Raw genomic sequence first — 17,469 nt, 5'->3', positions numbered from 1 at the left:
GAGAGACATCTGTGCAGATGCTTTGCAAGCTACAAGTGGTTGACTGCTTTAATACAATTGGTGACTGCATCGGCTCTATAGGTTTCCAGACTTGAGTTCCAGAAAAGCCAGATGACTTTGGACTTGTCATTTGATCTTTTTTGGGTCTCAGTTTTTTAACCTCCAAGATGAAGGACGGTTGGTGGGACCCCTTTCTGAGTTAGACTTCTAGGATTCTCTTTCGTTAGGTGTTAAAGGTGAGATTGTAGGTGACTTCATGGAATTCTGCTCACTTCAGCCAATCTGTTTGGGATTCTGTAGAATCTTGGCCCTACTTTCTTCTCTGCAAATTGCAGCTCATTCCTTATTCTCTTCCACATCTGTTACCAAAGGGCCTGGGAGCTCAAGATGAGAATAATAGACTCCGGGGTGGAGGCGAGAAAGAGAGGCAAAATTTTACTCTGCATTGCCAGAGGCTCCTGGGCCTGGGTCTAACTTGTTTCCAGTGCAACCCAGCCTGACAATGTCATATATCTCCAGTGCATCTGGGGAATTGTATCAGTATTAATTTGCATGCATTTGAAATTAGTTATTATAGATCACAACATTTTGGAGCTGGAAGGGCCTTGGAGATTTTTTAATGGCACTTAAAAAGTCATTTTACAAACATATTAAAATATTTTTTGCATGCTACATTTAACAAACTCAAAGTCCCAAATGTGTTAAGTAAAAGAAAATTAATGTTACCTACTTCGGTTCTTTCAAGTCTGTTGGGAGACGTGGAGCCAAAAGTGGTACTTGGTGAAAAGGACCAACTTTCTGGAACTCTTTTCCCAAAGAGCCAGTTATGGGGTCATGAGTTGTTCAGGCATGGCATGTAACAAAAGTTGATATTTATGGGGCACTGACCGTGTAGCAAGTGCTGTTATATTTAATCTTTTTACTTATATTGCCCCATTTAATCCTACTATAAACCTAAGAGCTAGGTACTGTTGAAATCCCCATTCAGCCTTCCGAAATAGAAACTGCTTGGAAATGGGAAAGTCAAGTACTCAAAATATAGGCAGAGGCAGGGTTTTTCCCGGAAATGTAGGCAATCCCTGCTAGGAGAGTCTGTGTGATGTTAGAGGATGGGGTCTCTAGGATATGTATAGGATATGTATATATGAACTCTGGGGCATTGTGAGTAGATGAATTTAGGGTGGGGGCTTAGGGGTGGAATGATTAAGACTGGATTGTAGAGAATTGGTTATTTCATTTTGAAAATTATTGAATTCCATTGGGACTCTGGTAGACTCTGATACTTTCCCTAAATGCACATACATCCTAATTTTAAACATATTCAGACTTTAACCTAATTTAGGGAGTGTAAAATGGGTGACATCAAGAGCTATCATAAGCTTAAGAGCTTTGAACTTTGAGTACAGAGCATTATTATTTCTTAGGCTAGCTTTGGGTCCTTGTTAAGGCATTGCCTCCCAACCTCCTTTATAAGAATGACAACTCCTATTGCAGAAAAAGTACAACTGAGACTATATCCCTGTAATCCAGGGACAAGAATGCAGGATGGGTTTCCAGTACCTTTATAATTAATTGACAAGAGCAAAAGAGGAAGAGAGAGACCCATAAAATAAATGGAAAATTATTTTTTTTCTTCTTTGTCAGTCACGTTTAGCTTCTGAGACCTATCAGTGGCCACTTGAAAAACTGAGAGCAGATGCCAGTTTGATTTAGCTCAGGAGGCCGAAACTTTCCGCCCCGAAGGCTGGTATGATAGAATAGGCCTTCCCATTGCTCACAATGTTATGAAAAAAGCATTAAAGCAACAATTTTTATTACTTGCCCTGGAGCTAGAGCTTTAAAATGTACTTTCTTCTCCCCCTACCCTCCCTAAACCACTTAGCTTTTAAAAACAAACAACCCATTCATGTGTTTGCCTCAGTCAGATTATTAGCCCTTTCTCTTTATTCCTGGGCCCTGTTTCTTTAATGCAGCGAAGAAGTTGGACTGGTATGCTTCTAGGTCTCTGGAATTTTTCTTTAGCTATTATTTTGTTTGTGCATGTTAATTTCAGTGACCATTTATTGAGTGTATCCTATGAGCCAGATTAAGATGTGTGAGATACTGAGTTTAAGTAGGAAAGTGACCATTCCACAAATAATTGAATCATGGGGTGATGTGAAAGTGGGGCCATTCATTCCACTAGCAAAGAGCTATGGTTAGAGCTGGGAAAGACTTCAGAGAGCAGGTGAATTCTGAACTGGATTTTGAAGCTTGAAGGCCAAGAGGAGGGAAGACGGCATTCTAAGCAGGAAGAACTACATTGACAAGGACAAGGAGTTTGAGGGTATGAGCACTCCCACTCCGGGGGAGAGACAGGGGTTCAGTGTGGCTGCAGTAGAGAGGTCTTGTGAGGATGGGCCGTGTTATTTAAACTTTTTTCACAGCGTGGATTATCTTTTTTAGAGTGTATTTTTTTTAAGCTGAATTTTTAATTAGAGTTCTATGATTGTATTTTCTTTAGAAAATAGCTCCAGCAATAATGCTCTGAAGGCACTGGAGATGGAAAAGCTAGAAGAAAGCCAGAAGAAAAGGAGGATGCTGCTTCTGTAGCACAAATGAAAGAGGATAAGGGTCTAAGTTAACACAGGTTTCAAAGATATTCAGAAAATAGAGAGGGCAGGATTTAATGACCAGCTGGAAATGGGAAATAAGGTTCGGGGTTTGCTTGGCTGGGTGAATGGAGATGCTACTAAAGAGGCTAATAAATATAAGACGAGGAAGATGTTTTAGGGGAAAGACAGTGGAGGCAACTGTGGAACATCTAGGGGAGGCTCCACTATACAGCTTTGACTGTAGCTGTACTGCAACATCATACAGTTGAGACCTGCCAAACGTTTCAACAGGTCCTTAGTCTGAAAAGAAAAATCAATTCAATAAATGACTTGAAAAGAAGGAAAAAACCGCACTGGACTTGGCTAAGGAACATTGCATCATATTTCATGTGAATTTGTTGGAACTCCAAATCTTACGTAAGTTCTAGTGAAGGAAAAAAAGTTGGACATTCAGACAATGAGGGGTTACCATAAGCCACCAAGAGAAACTAAAATAGAGCAATATAGATGGAAGTGGTTCAAAGGAACAAAGATAAGCAAATGGCCGGAGTGTAGCAGAGAGGACGGATGTCTGTAGACACAGGTGTAGGCAGGTTTGGAATACAGAGATTCGAGCTGGCTCTTCCAAATAACTATACTTCTTTAATGGTAAGAATACCACAGGCTTTGTTTTCTCCTCTTACTCAGCTTGTCAGGAAGAGACAAGTAGGAGATTGTTCAGAATTGCTGGGCAGAGGGTTTGATCTTTGCAGAGAAAGTGTTGGGAGACTTTGAACTAAGGGAAGAATAAAAGAGGTAGAATAAAATAAAATGAAAAGGATAATGATTAGGACGTATTTTCAGAACATTTAACTAATTCTATGACAAATAGTCGCTAACAAAGGAAAAGGTAGATTGATATAGTATTCTCTTAGTGTTGTGGCATTAGCCCTGCTTAGAAAAAAGGATATATTAGCATGGCATTTTATATTTAAGTGGAATTTTTACATTTGATTGTTACATGAACCCTTAAAACTAGGTGCAGCCAGGCACTATTATCTTTCTTTTATAAAGTAAAAATCTGGGTATTAAGCAGGCTGTAGTTTGCCTCAGATCCCATGGCTGGCAAGAGCTCCAAGCCTTTGATGTCCAGTCCACTGCTCTGTCCATTGTATTAGAGCCTTGCTTTGCCTTGGAACCCTGGCTTTTTACAGTGTATCCCCTCTCCTCTACCATGTCACATCATGTAACAGTAAAGCAGATGCCATTTGAAGGCCAGCAAAGGCAAGATTTCTCAGGAGAGAGGCAGTGATAGAAAGTATCCTTAGCACAATTCTGCTGTATACTATAGGGATGGTCATGGATGGTTGTGTATAGAGAGTATCTGTGGAAATCTAATGATACTTTCAATACAATAGGAGAGTCTCCAATATATCTTCTGATTAAATCTTCCATGAGGCAAATAACCCCTTTATAAAGTGAAAAATTAATCACTCCTTACTGGCTTGTCTAGATAAATCCCGACTGTCAAATATGGGGTTTGCTTAAAGCAAGACACATCTGCAAAAAGCTACATCTATTTTGATTATATGATATGTTGAAGACTTTTCTAACGTGGAAAAATATTTTCCATCAAATATGGAAATGGGGATCTGGACCTGGATCCCTTAATGATTAGAGACCAGTGAAAACATATTGCGCATAATGATTTGCAGTTAAACCCATCTAGCTACCTTCACTGCTTACAAAGCATGGACAAGTAGGACATTGGTTGGGGTGAAGCCCAGGACTGGCAGTGCTCTGGTCTGATGGTGGGAACCACAAGAGACAGTCATGAATGTAAACGTAAACAGAATGGGCCAGAGTAGGGAAACCAAAAACTCTATGGGCCTTGAATTCCACATCATTAAAATGAAATCAAGTATAATTTAAAAGAAAGATTATTATGCTAGACCCAGAGTTTTATGTTGATGAAAGATAAAATCTGTAAGGATGACAGAATAGTTGTGACTTTTTTGTGGGCCAAGCATTTAAAAATATTTATTCTCAAAACATATAAAGGAAATGGTCAGGAGTGCAAGAATATGGCCAAAACTTAAGGAGTACCTTAAGATCTTTTTTTACATGACAGATCAAGTAGACAAAAGACAAATGGTAGGATTGAATAATGTAACTAATGAAGTTGAAGAATATAATTCATAAAGATGAACAGGAATGTAGGAAGTTCTAATAATATGACATACCTAATATTAATAAAATAATACAATTATTTATATTATGTATGAATATATATGGGTGTGATACATATATAGGTATACATACATAAATCTTATTTTTATTGTATATGTGTGTGTATATATGTGATATATATATATATATATATATATATATATATATATATGTTCTTTGAGGGCAGAACATAGAAGTCTGCACTATTCTGACATTTCACTCCCTACTTAGTCCAAATTTCAGGGTTTACCACTTAAATTACTCACCAGCACCCATGTTATCTAGAACATAGAATGTCTCTCTCTATATATATCTCATTTGAAGAAATTCATTTCTTCCTTGGAACATTTGTGAAAGATTGTAAAAAAAAAAAAAAAAAAAAAAAAAAAAAGCCAAATGAAGATTTCAGTGAATTCTAAAGGCTTATTGGCCTAGTGCCTCAGTCCTCTGGTTTAGTCCATGTTCTTAGTTAGTTTTGTAATAGGTCGAAATGACAAAAAGTAAACATCTTTCTTTCATGATGCTGTTAAGGCACTCATGTATTCATCTTCCACCTTCATATACATTGTTCTTTTTGTGCCCAGAACATCATGTTGATATTCTGTTACCATTATCAAAAGACATGGGATCTACGCTATCCAAACTAAATGCGTTTGTTACGTTTGATTAAGTGTTCTCAATCATTAATTCCATGTGTATTATATTGCAAAATTGTCCATCTCAGACATCTGGCTCTACTTTTATAGGGTTTTTCTCTTCATTAGCTGTTCTGAACTGACGTTTATAGAACTAGTGGCCATAGGAAGAGTAGAGAACGTATGGAGGATCACCAATACCAGTTAGGTCCTTTGAGGGCAAAACATGGAACTGTGCACTATTCTGACATTTCACTACCTACTCAGTCCAAATTTTAGGGTTTGCCACTTAAACAAATCACTCACCGGCACTCATGTTCTCTAGAACATAGAATGTTTAAGAATATGGGCCAGCTTTCCTGTGTTCAAATCTCAGCTCTGCCACCAACACCTGTGTGACCTTGGACCAATTACATATACTCTCTCTGACTCATCTTCTTCATTTGTAACACAAAGGTAATAATTAAACTGTGTGGCAGCCCTATTCCCTGGAACGCGTGAATATTATAGGTTATGTGGCAAAGGCAATGTGCAGATGGAATTAAGATTGCTAATCATCTAAGTTTAAACTAGGAAGACCATCTTGGATTGTCTCGGTAGCCCAATTAACAGTGGAAAGGGCAGAAGAGGAGTCAGAGAGTTAGGGAGATGTGACTGTGGAGAAGTGGCCAAAGAGATGCAATGCTGTCTGCTTTGAAGATGGGGGAAGGAGGCCTTGAGACCAGGAATGTGGGTGGCCACACAGAGCTGGAAAAAGACAGATATTCTCTTCTAGAGCCACCAAAAGGAATGCAGCTGTGCCCGCACTTTGATTTTTACTTGGTGAGTCTTGTGTTGGACTTCTGACCTACAGAACTGTAGGTTAATACATTTATGTTGTTTAAGCCTCCAGGTTTGTGGTAATTTGTTAGAGCAGCAATCGAAAAGTAATGCATTATCCTGTAAATTTGTTGTAGGATTAAGAAATGTAAATAAACATCTAGGACAGGCCCGCCACATGGTAAGTGCTGTCATTATCAGCCACCATTATTATTCATTGGTAGTTTAGTTTCCCTTGTCTTTGCTCCATTATCATAGTTGTCTTATGATTATCTAAAATTGTTGGAATCCCCTGTGCCCTCAACCTGACCAACACTGGCCTGAGGTGTTTCTCACTCTCATGGCAGTCCATACTCAGTGTCCTGCAGTCTGTCAGAATTACCACATAGGTATTTTTACCAGTTTGTGGCTCCAGTGGCTTCTGCTCCAGCTAAGCAGATTGGGACTTTACCTGTCGCTTCAGATTTTAGGGTGGTGGTTTGTGCTGCAACCTTAGTACCCTGCTAGGTCGAAGGAAGGTTGCTGGTTTTCAGTTTTTTCTGTGTTATTTGTTGTCGTAGGGCCCGAGTGATGACTTTCCAGCTCTTCCGTGTTGGGGCCAAAACTAGAAGTGAGGGCCATGCTCTCGTTACCCCGTTGCTTGAAGAAGCTCCTCTGTCCTCAAGAGATCTTCATCTCTACACCTGAATTCTCTCTGATTTCTCTTCTCTGGTTTTTAACTCATTAGTTTCATTCCCAGATATGCTGTTTCTGTGTTTTCTGTTGTGGTCAATGGCACCTCATTCTACAGGACTGTAGGTAATGTGATGTGTCTGAAATACAGGGTACAAAACAGCCTCAAAATGGGGGAGGTTATCCTTAACTCTCCCCTTTTCCTCGTCCTCCAAAATTAAGAAGTCAGCAAGTGCTGTTTATGTCTACCTGTTACAGCTCCTGAATTTTTCCGTCTCCCCCTCCTACCATCCTTTTCTGTTGTTGCACTAGTTGTACCCCTTACCGTCTCTTGCCTTGGCTGGGCAGAATCTTTGAAACCACTTTGCCCTCCACATTGACTTAAGAGTTGGATCGCAGGCTGGCTCATACTATTTCTCTACTCAAAAGGCCTACATTTTGAGAAAATGTCTGTGGAATAAAGTCTGAATGCCTAATATGGCATGTAAGGTTCTTAGAAATCTGGCATTAAAATATATTTCTGGGTAGCACGTCTGGGTGGCTCAGTCAGTTAAGGTCTGACTCTTGGCTTCAACTCAGCTCATGATCTCGCAGTTCGTGAGTTTGAGCCCTGCCATCTGGCTCTGCACTGACAGTGCGGAGCCTGCTTAGGATTCTCTCTCTCTCTCTCTCTCTCTCTCTCTCTCTCTCTCCCTTTCCCTTTCTCTGCCCCTCCTGGCTCGTGTGCATGTGCTCTCTCTGTCTCTCAAAGTAAATAAACTTTAAAAAAAAATGTATTTCTGGGTGCATTCATGTTTTTTTCACTTACTGTATTAGTTCACCAGCACCACCACCACAAACTACCAAACTGGGGGACTTAAACAGTAGAAGATTATTTTTTCACAGTTCAGGAGGTTGGAAGTCTGAGATTATGGTGCCAGCAGGTTTGGTTTCTTCCCAGCCCCGTCTCCTTGGCTTGCAGATGGTCATCTTCTTGCTGTTTCCTCACACAGTCTTTTTTCTGTTCACACATATCCCTGGTCTCTGTGTCTAAATTTCCACCTGTTATAAAGACCCTGTTCAGATTGTACCAGGGCCCACCCTAATGCCCTCGTTTTAACTTAATGACCTCTTTAGAGGCCTTATCTCCAAATATAGGCATTTTCTGAGCTACTGAATTAGGATAGGACTTTAGCATATCAATTTTGGTGTGTGTGTGGGTGGGGGGGGCACGGTTCAGCCCATAACACCTCCCATATTCTTCCTTGCATTCTATGTGTGTATCAAGTCACATCATGAGTGCATGTCATGACCTGGGAGGATTTTTAAAAATAGTGATTCCTAGGCCAACCTAACTGTAGGTCCTGAATCAGTAAGTGTGAAAGGGGCCTGGGAATACATTTGTTGTGTGCATGTGAGTGTATTTAAGTTTTTCCCTATTGATTTGTAACACCCCAGCTTCCCCAGGCTCTTTATCCTTTCTGGAGAACATATTACAAATGTTCAGACTTTTGCTCATGGTTGTTCTTTAACTAAAAATACCCTGCCCACTATACAGCTATGAAAATTAATCTATCCTGCAAGGTCGAACTGAAATACCATCTTCTCTGTTATTTCTTCCTTATTTTCTCCTGTGACAATCCTGTAGCGCTTTAATCATTACTTTATTGTGAGTACATGAGAATTTATTTCCTTTTATATGATAGTCATCTGCCTTCCTCTTTCACTAGCTTCCAGGCCAAGGATGGCATATTCCTTATTTCTGTATATCTGAAATATTTACCATTGCTCTGAACATAGTAGGTAATCAGTCAATATTTGTAGTATGAATAAATGAATGAACTCATTAATAAATGATCAAAAGTTTTATGGCTTTTTATACAGTGGAGACCACTGGGTAAGGAAATAAGCTTAATGAATATGAAATGAGTAGCAGGATTTTTATTTTTGATGTGGGTTTTTTGGGGTTTTTTTTGTTTTTTGTTTTGAGACAGAGACAGAGTATGAGCATGGGAGGGGCAGAGAGAGAGGGAGACACAGAATCTGAAGCAGGCTCCAGGCTCTGAGCTGTCAGCACAGAGCCCGACGAGGATTTTTATTTTTGAATTAAATATTCTTACATGATACGTGAACAATGTTTTCTTGAAGAAGGTATTTGAATCGGAAGAGGATGCAGTGAAAGCATCATAACAATTTGTGATAATGGCAGCTTTTTTTGCATTGCATTTTCCCAAGCAGACTGTGAATGGTTCAGTTCTTAAACATGAAAGGATTCCCCAGTGTCCATGTGTAGAATATCCTTGTTTATCCTTCCAACTGAGAACTGCTTCCTTGTAGCTGGCATGTTAAGGTAAACTTGTCTGTTAGCTGAGCTAATACGGTGTGTTTTCCTGGGTCAATGAATAATAGAAATAATTCTTGAAATAATTGTGTCAGCTAAGACCTGGTTTCTGGGCAGGAATCTAGAGTCTGGCATTTTCTTTTTGTTAGTTTTCAAAAACTAAAACTTCAACACTATACTTTCTAGAGATGGAGTAATCACCTCTGAAATCATTTCTCCAAAGCCTTTTCTGAACCAGGGCAGGCAGTTGCAGAGATTGGCAGGGGAAGGACTGATGTCTACTCATGGGGGAAGAAGGACTTTGCTTTGAAAACACAGATAAGCCTTTGGATGTGGAAATTTACAAGGCTCAGAGAGCCCCGAAACATCTTTAGAGGCTGAGCTCTGCAGAATAATGGGAGGCTGTGTGCTGGCTTGGCATTGGAGCCTGTCTGGCACCAACCACACTGTAAACAACTCTTCAGACATTTGCATCTGCATACATGACATTAGATTTTCAAAATGTCCAATTAAATACTTGTCAATGGGAGAAATGTTTGTTTCTTCAGCCGACCTGGTGTCAGCCTGGCCTTTCTGATGGAGAAGCATTTCAGCTGATACTGTTGTATGCCCTTCCTTTCTGGACCTGATCTTGTCCCTCTTGTTCAGACAGAATTCTTCCTGAAAGCCATGGAGACTGTGCCAAGCTGTGGACCATGGGATTAGGTTAGGTGACTAAAGAAAAATATTGAGGCTGTGAGTGCTTCTGAAATGCAGGAAAACCTCCTCGGTGCTTTAGTTTCTTTTGCATGGTTCTAAACATTTTGCGCTTGAATATTTATAAAAGTGGTAGCAGCTGAGAAAAAGTGAAAAGGGCAGTGCTGATATGTGGTGTGTTCTTTTTTTACTTAAATATAATTCTCCTAAGGGCTGGATTCATTTGCTCAACCTTTCAACACATATATTTTGAACAAGTGTTAACAGCGGTGTTGTGTGTGTATGTGCGTGCGGTGTAGGTACGTCCCTATCCTTGTTGACAGACACAGAAATATTCAGCCAGAAGTCACTGTGGTATAGCAACGAAGACTTTGGACATATGATATAGAAACACAGGGGAAGAGAGGAAGGAAATAAAGGAGAATCAAATTTAGATCATTTGTTAGAAAAGCTTGAGTGTACAAGGAAGTAGAAAGCTGTGTGGCCTAAGTAAATTTCCCAATACTGGCCTCAGTTTATTAATCTCTAAAATAGGGGATATACTATCAAAAACCTCGAAGGTCGTCAAGATTAAATATAATGATTGATGTCAACTGCTTATAGTGGCACTTTCTACATTGTAAATGCTCAACAAATGTTAGCTAATAATGAAATACTAACCTTTTGGACAGAGGAGGTTTAAGCATTCCTGTGTGGTGAAGGGAAGGAGCCAGGAGAGGGAGAAAAATTAAATGATTGGTACCGTATGAATAGAGAATTTGGCTTTAGAAAAGAGGGGGGGCACATCCCTCACTGGAGCATGAGCTGGGAAAGACTGTATAAAGGGATAGAAAAGTTTTGACTTGAGGATGGAAAAAGTCAAGGCATCTCATGGTTATAATATCGTATCCTGAGTTATGTAGAAGAGGAGAGCTTTTGCTGAGCATGAGGGGAGTAGGATGGAATTTGGGGCTTAAGGCGAGTGGAAAAACTTTGTAGCAGCTGCTACGGGGAATCTGATAGGGGTCAGTTGAAGATAAATATGAGGGGCCGAGCAATGCAGAGGACCCGGCTGAGATCAGACAGCCATAGTTTATAGTGGAGACATTTGGTATGATTAGGTAAATGTTGATGGTGGTATCATGGAGCAAGCAAGCACAGAGAAAATTCGAAATTAGTTTTAAGGAATAGGCAAGTAGGTGAGGAGGAAAGGCAGAGGCGTTCTAGGGTGCTAATGAAAGCATTTTGGAATTGTTAACCACCAATTATGAACTTGGTTGTGAACCAAGATTAATCTTTAATGGTGAGTTGGTTGGATAGATATATAGTCAGACTGGAGATGAAGAGGTGTCTTAGTTCAGGCTGCTGTAACAAAGTTCCATAGATTGGGTGGCTTATAAATAATAGAAATTTGTTTGTCACAGTTCTGGAGGCCAGAAGTCTGAGATCAGGGTACAAGCATGATGGGTTCTGGTGAGGGCCCTCTTCTGGGTTGTAGACTGCCAATTTCTCATTGTATCCTCAATATAGCAAAAAAGAGGGTTCCGGGGCTTTCCAGTCTCACTTTTATAAAGGCAGTAATCCCATTAATGAGGGCTCTACTCTCATGCCCTAATTACTTTGCAAATGCCCCACCTCCCAACACCATCACATTAGGGTTAGGATTTCAACATATGAATTTCAAGAAGACTCTTCACTTAGACAGCCAACAACAATCTAGCTGCTACTCTGTGCTGCATATGTGCTGAGTGATGGAGCTATAAGGTTGAAGGAAACACAATTCACTTTAAAAGCTCAAAACATTTATTGAGCTTCTAGTATATATTGGGTAGATAATCTATTTGACGTCAATCTTTCCCTTGAAAATCTTTAAGGCTAGTGACATAATTTGGATAATTTCAATTTAAACTGTGGTAAACTTTGAAGGAGTTAAGAAGAGGGTGCTGAGATATCACGCAACCTGTGAGAAGAGGAGCCGAGTCAGGAAGCATCCTGGAAAAGTGTGTCTCAGCTGGCTCAAGATAGGATAGTGGGGGTGAAGAATGACAGAAAGGGAGAGGACAGAGCAGAGCAAGGGGACTGATGTGGCCAGGGCAGATAAGAAAAGGTTTCAAAGAGAAGGTGGTAATTGAGACGAGTTATGTATAACACTATTGCTAAGTGACAGAAAAAAAGAAGACCCGAATTAAAGCGGTGAACATTTTATCAGTAGGGACAGAAGGAAGAGATGTAAGAGGATGGGGTGATGAGATTTAGTGGCTGACTGAGTATGTGGGGGAATGAATAGATGATTTTGTACCTCATATTTTTTAAATGTTTATTTATTTATTTTTGAGAGAGAGAGAGAGAGAGAGAGAGAGAGAGAGGTTGAGAGAGAGAGAACAAGTGGGAAGGGGCAGTGTGAGAGGGAGACACAGAATCCAAAGTGGCCTCAAGCTCTGAGCTGTCAGCACAGAGCCTGACATGGGGCTTGAATCCACAAACCATGAGATCGTGACCTCAGTCAGCCAAAGTCAGATCGAGCCAGAGTCACATGTTTAACCGACTGAGCCACTCAGGTACCCTGATTTTGTACTTTTGAACCTGAATGATAGGACAATTATGATTTCATTAGCAGAAAGAGGGAAATCCTCTTTCTAAGTTAGAGAAGATTTGGGGGAAGTTGATAAGTTTGGTGATGTTGAATCAGAACATTTGGTTGTAAGTGAAAGCAATCCAACAAAAATGAGATTAAACTTGAAGAGGGAATCTGTAGCTTTCATAACTGGAAAGTTCAGAGATATAGCTGGCGTTAGGCATGGCTAGATCCAGGACACAAATGATGTAATATAGGCCCATGTCTATCCCTACTGTCTATATTTCAGTTTAACTTGACCTACTGCAGATAGGCTTTCAGTATACAGTAGGCAAAATGGGTGCCTAGAAGTCCTAGCAATCTGAGTGGAAACAACTTCTTTCCCCCAACCCCTACATGAACAATTTATTTTACCTGTCTTAAATATAATTTTGAAAACATAAGTTATTATAGGGGTGCCTTGGGGGCCCAGTTGGTGAGGTGACTGATTAAGTCTTGATTTCAGCTCACATCATGATCTCGGGGTTGTGAGACCCAGCCCTATGTAAGGCTCCATGCCCAGCGTGGAGCCTGCTTAAGTTTCACTCTCTCTCTGTCTCTCTCTGTCTCTCTCTCTCCTGTGCCCCTTCTCTACTCGTGCTCTCTCTCTCTCAAAAAATAAATAAATGAATAAATAAAACCATAAGTTATTGCAAATGTGCAATCTTCAATGTAGTCTGGTTGAGGGACAGAAATACTATAATTGTCTTCTAATAATTTGAAGTTAAGAGTATGTATATTTTCCAAATTTATTTTATTTTCATGAATTTGGAAAGCTGTCGCTATTATTTTAAACATCTTTCTACTGAGTTTCTCAAATTTTTATTCCGTCACATATTTATACCATTTTAATCACCACCCCACTCATTGGATTTTTCTGTTACTTTTTACTGATTAGAAGATTTAAGAAAATCCTTTTTAAAATTGGATTTGCATTGTCTTCATTTGCCATTGGATTTACTGTAATTAGTGCAATTAATACAAATAATTCAACCAGCATTTATTCAGCATCATTTTTTGTTACAAATGCTGAAATACGGAGGAAATCAGAATACACAGATATTTAAAGCTCCTTTCAAAGCAGTTATGATCTGTCAGAGACAAAAATGCAAACATAAAATTCAGAAAAACTGCAGCGGTCTTCAGGAAGAAAATGTTCCTGCTTTCTTGAAGGGAGGCCTCAAGGGCGTCCCTCAGGGCAGAAACAGTGCAGTGGCAGGTCAGAGAGCAGGATTTGGGGGGAGAAGGAAGAAGGAGAATCAAGGCTGCCCACCAAGTTTTGAGCATTTGTATATGGAAGGATAGTAAGTTCTGGCAGAAATAGGGAATCTTGAAGGAAAGACTTTGGGGAGAGAAGATTATGAATTTAGTTAGGCTTTGAAAGGATCCACAGATAGAGGTACCTAGCAGGCATTTGAGAATGTAGGTCTGGTTCTAGGAGACAAAAACAGGGTTTAGGATTAGGTGCCAAGAGACATGGAATATGATTAAGTTGGGCAAGAAAAGCAATTGGATAGTAGAATAACAACAACAACAACAAAATCCACTCAGGTAGATCTTGGAGGCATCTTATGTAAGCTTAAAAGGAACATTAGAAAATAAATCCCATGCTAGAAGCACATCTGAGCTCACATCCTTTAGCAAGGAGAGATTCTGTTTTAAAAATGTAATTAAATTTATTCATTGATTTGCATTTATTTAAACAAACAAAACCTAAAGAGTTCACACATTTCTTTCCCTACTCTTCTACTCCTGCCTCTGGCAACCACTAATTTGTTCTCTGTGTCTATGAGCTTGACTTTATTGATTAATTCTACATATAAGAGAGATCATATAGTATTTGTTTTTGTCTGTCTGACTTATTTCACTTGGCACAATACCCTTGATGTCTATCCATGCTGTTGCAAATGGAAGATTTCATTCTTTTTTTTAAAATGGCTGAATAATATTACATTATATATATATATATATACCTTAATTTCTTCATCCATTCGTCCATCAGTAGACACTTAGGTTGTTTACACATCTTGGCTATTATAAATACTGCTGCAGTGAACGTGAGGGTGCATATATCTTTTTGAGTTAGTTTTGTTTGATAACTACTCAGAAGAGGAATTGCTGGATCATATGGTAGTTTTATTTTTAATTTTTTGAGAAACCTCTGTACTGTTTTCCATAGTGTTTGCACCGGTTTGCATTCTCACCACCAGTGTACAAGAGTTCCCTTATCCCCACATCCTCAACAACACTCGTTATTTCTTGTCTTTTTGATAGTAGCCCTTCTAACAGGTGTTAGGTGATATCTCATGTGGTTTTGAGTTGTATTTCCTTGATGATTAATGATGTAGTGCATCTTTTCATCTGTATGTCTTCTTTGGCAAAGTGTCTACTCAGATCTTCTGCTCATTTTTAATTAATTAATTTTTAATTGTTTTTTTGGTATTGAATTATGTGAGTTTGTATATATTTTGGATATTAGCCCCTTATTAGATACATGATTTGCAAATATTTTCTCCTATTCAGTAGGTTGCCTTTTCATTTTGTTGATGGTTTTCTTTGCTGTGCACTTTTTAGTTTGATGTAGTCGCACTTGTTTATTTTTGTTTTTGTTGCTTTTGCTTTTCACGTTAGATTCAAAAAACTCATTGTCAAGACATGTCAAGGAGCTTACTGCCTGTTTTCTTCTAGGAGTCTTAGGATTTCAGGTCTTATGCTCAAGTTTTTAATACATTTTGAGGTATTTTTTGTGTGTAGTGTAAAATAGGGGTGCAGTTTCATTCTTTTGTATGTGGCTATCCAGTTTTCCAAACAGCATGTGTTGAAGAGACTATCCTTTCCCCATTGTATATTTTTAGCTTCTTAGTTGTAAATTAGTTGACCATCTAGGTGTGAGTTTATTTCTGGTCTCTGTCTTCTGTACCATTGATTTGTGTGTCTATTTTCATGTCAGTGACATACTATTTTAATTAGCTTTGTAATACAGTTTGCAATCAGGGAATATGATGCTTCCGGTTTTTCCTTCTTTTTCAAGATTGCTTTGTCTATTTGGAGTCTTTTGTGATTCCATATAAATTTTAGGATTGTTTGTTCTATTTCTATGAAAAATGCCACTGGAATTTGATAAGAATTGCATTGAATCTGTATATTGCTTTAAGTAATATGAACATTTTAACAATATTCTTCCAATCCATTGGCATGAAATATATTTCCACTTATTTGTGTGTTTTTCTATTTCTTGAAGTTTCCATATATAGATCTTTCACCTCCTTGGTTAAATTTATTCCTAGTTATTTTGTTTTTCTGATACAATCATAAAAGGGGCTGTTTTCTTAATTTCCCTTTATGATATTTTGTTATTTCTGTATACAAATACAACAGAGTTTTGTGTACTGATTTTGTATCCTGCAACTTTAGTGAAATCATTTATTCTGACAGTTTTTGATGGAGTCTTTAGAGTTTTCTATATATGATATCATGTCATCTGCAAATAGGGACCGATTTACTTCCTCCTTTCCAGTTTGGATGACTTTTATTTCTTTTTCTTGCCTAATTGCTCTGGCCAGGACTTCCAGTACTGTGTTGAAACAACTTTTATTTGCAACATCCATATGTTTAAAAATATATTTTATTATTACTCAGGTGTGAAGAGCTGACAGATCAGGAAATGACTGCCATGGAAAAGGTATTTTGTTACTCATAGTTTCTGAGAGGAGGGGCATGGCATGCCATGCAGGGCCACACAGGGAAGCACCAGGTAGGGCCAGGTAGGAGGCAGAAGGAGTGAGGGGAAAGCATGTGTGGAAGACTTTATTGTAGTTTTGGTGAGAAAGAATGGGTGACACAAAATAAACAGGCTTAGTATTGGCCATTTGGAATAATTTTAGTGGGTTCTCAGTTATAGGGACTATCTTAGGTTGTCTGGTCCCTGGCCTGGGGTTGGTTAGGACAGAGGAATATTGGCTAAGCATGTGAGAGTTAGAGGAAATCTTTGGAGGGTATTGGTTTTAGATTGGTTGGTTTATGTATGAAAGGAGTGTTCACAGGGGAGTCTAAGAATCAGCTAACTCTTGGAGGGGCAATCAGTGAGGCCCAAGATGCCAGAGCATCAACGATATAGAAAATTTTAAAAAAATGTAGTTAATATGCTATATTTCAATATTGGTGAAAATTCTGATTGACCTTACTTGGGCCATTATGTCTCTGTAGTTTGGGTGTGGGATGAGAAATGGTACTGTGATCGACAGCCACCCTGGACCAGAGTGTGGAAATCAGGGAGGATGACCTTACAGAAAAAGAAAACAGAAAATGGGGAAGTATGATGAGAAGCCAAAACCTATAGCTACCAGAGTCTACTATGATGTGCCTCTAGCCATCTTGGTTGAGATGACCAGTTCAAATGTAACTCTGGGCTTCTAGATTCCAGACAGATTAGTTTTGTTTAACAGCTCTTACTGCACAACATGTACTGCTCCCTGGCTTGATGTCTTCCTTTTTTCCTGCTTTTCTACAAACCTATAGAGTTCCTGAAATTTAGTGTCTAAACGTAAACTCATCATTTATGTTTTCTGATCCCCTTGACTAGGTACCAGTATTTTCCTCAGTGCCTGCAACAGAACCCTTACCTTGTTTTTTTTTTTTTTTTTTTTTTACTCTCTTCTTTCCCCTTCTGTAAAATCCTCTATCTTCTGAAATCTCTACTCAATTTAGTCCTTTCTTACCCATGTTTGCTACTGCCTTTCTAGTTAGGATCTTCATCACCTTTCTAATCTCTTCTCTTAAATCTATCTTTTAAAATATCAGCAGGTTTATTTTACTGGGGAAACAGCACCTCCAAAATCCTCCAGTTATTTGAACATTACACAGAATGGTGGGCACATGGCAATGTCTGAAGATCTAAATTCAAGTCACTCCATGTTTCATTTGGCATTTCAT

At 39.0% G+C, this 17,469-nt stretch overlaps 1 protein-coding gene across 5 annotated transcripts in view; it reads left to right on the top strand.

Annotated features, from left to right (window-relative positions):
* The window catches only part of CPQ (carboxypeptidase Q), a 517,628-nt gene that overhangs the window by 1,164 nt on the left and 498,995 nt on the right, over nt 1–17,469 (top strand). The window lies entirely within an intron of this gene.

The sequence above is a fragment of the Puma concolor genome, chromosome F2, assembly GCF_028749965.1.
Source record: "Puma concolor isolate L17-30 chromosome F2, mPumCon1.1.hap2, whole genome shotgun sequence".
In the NCBI taxonomy this organism is placed as follows: Eukaryota; Metazoa; Chordata; class Mammalia; order Carnivora; family Felidae; genus Puma; species Puma concolor.
The sequence above is the reverse complement of the archived record's forward strand: the minus strand, read 5'-3'. Positions and strand labels throughout refer to the sequence as shown.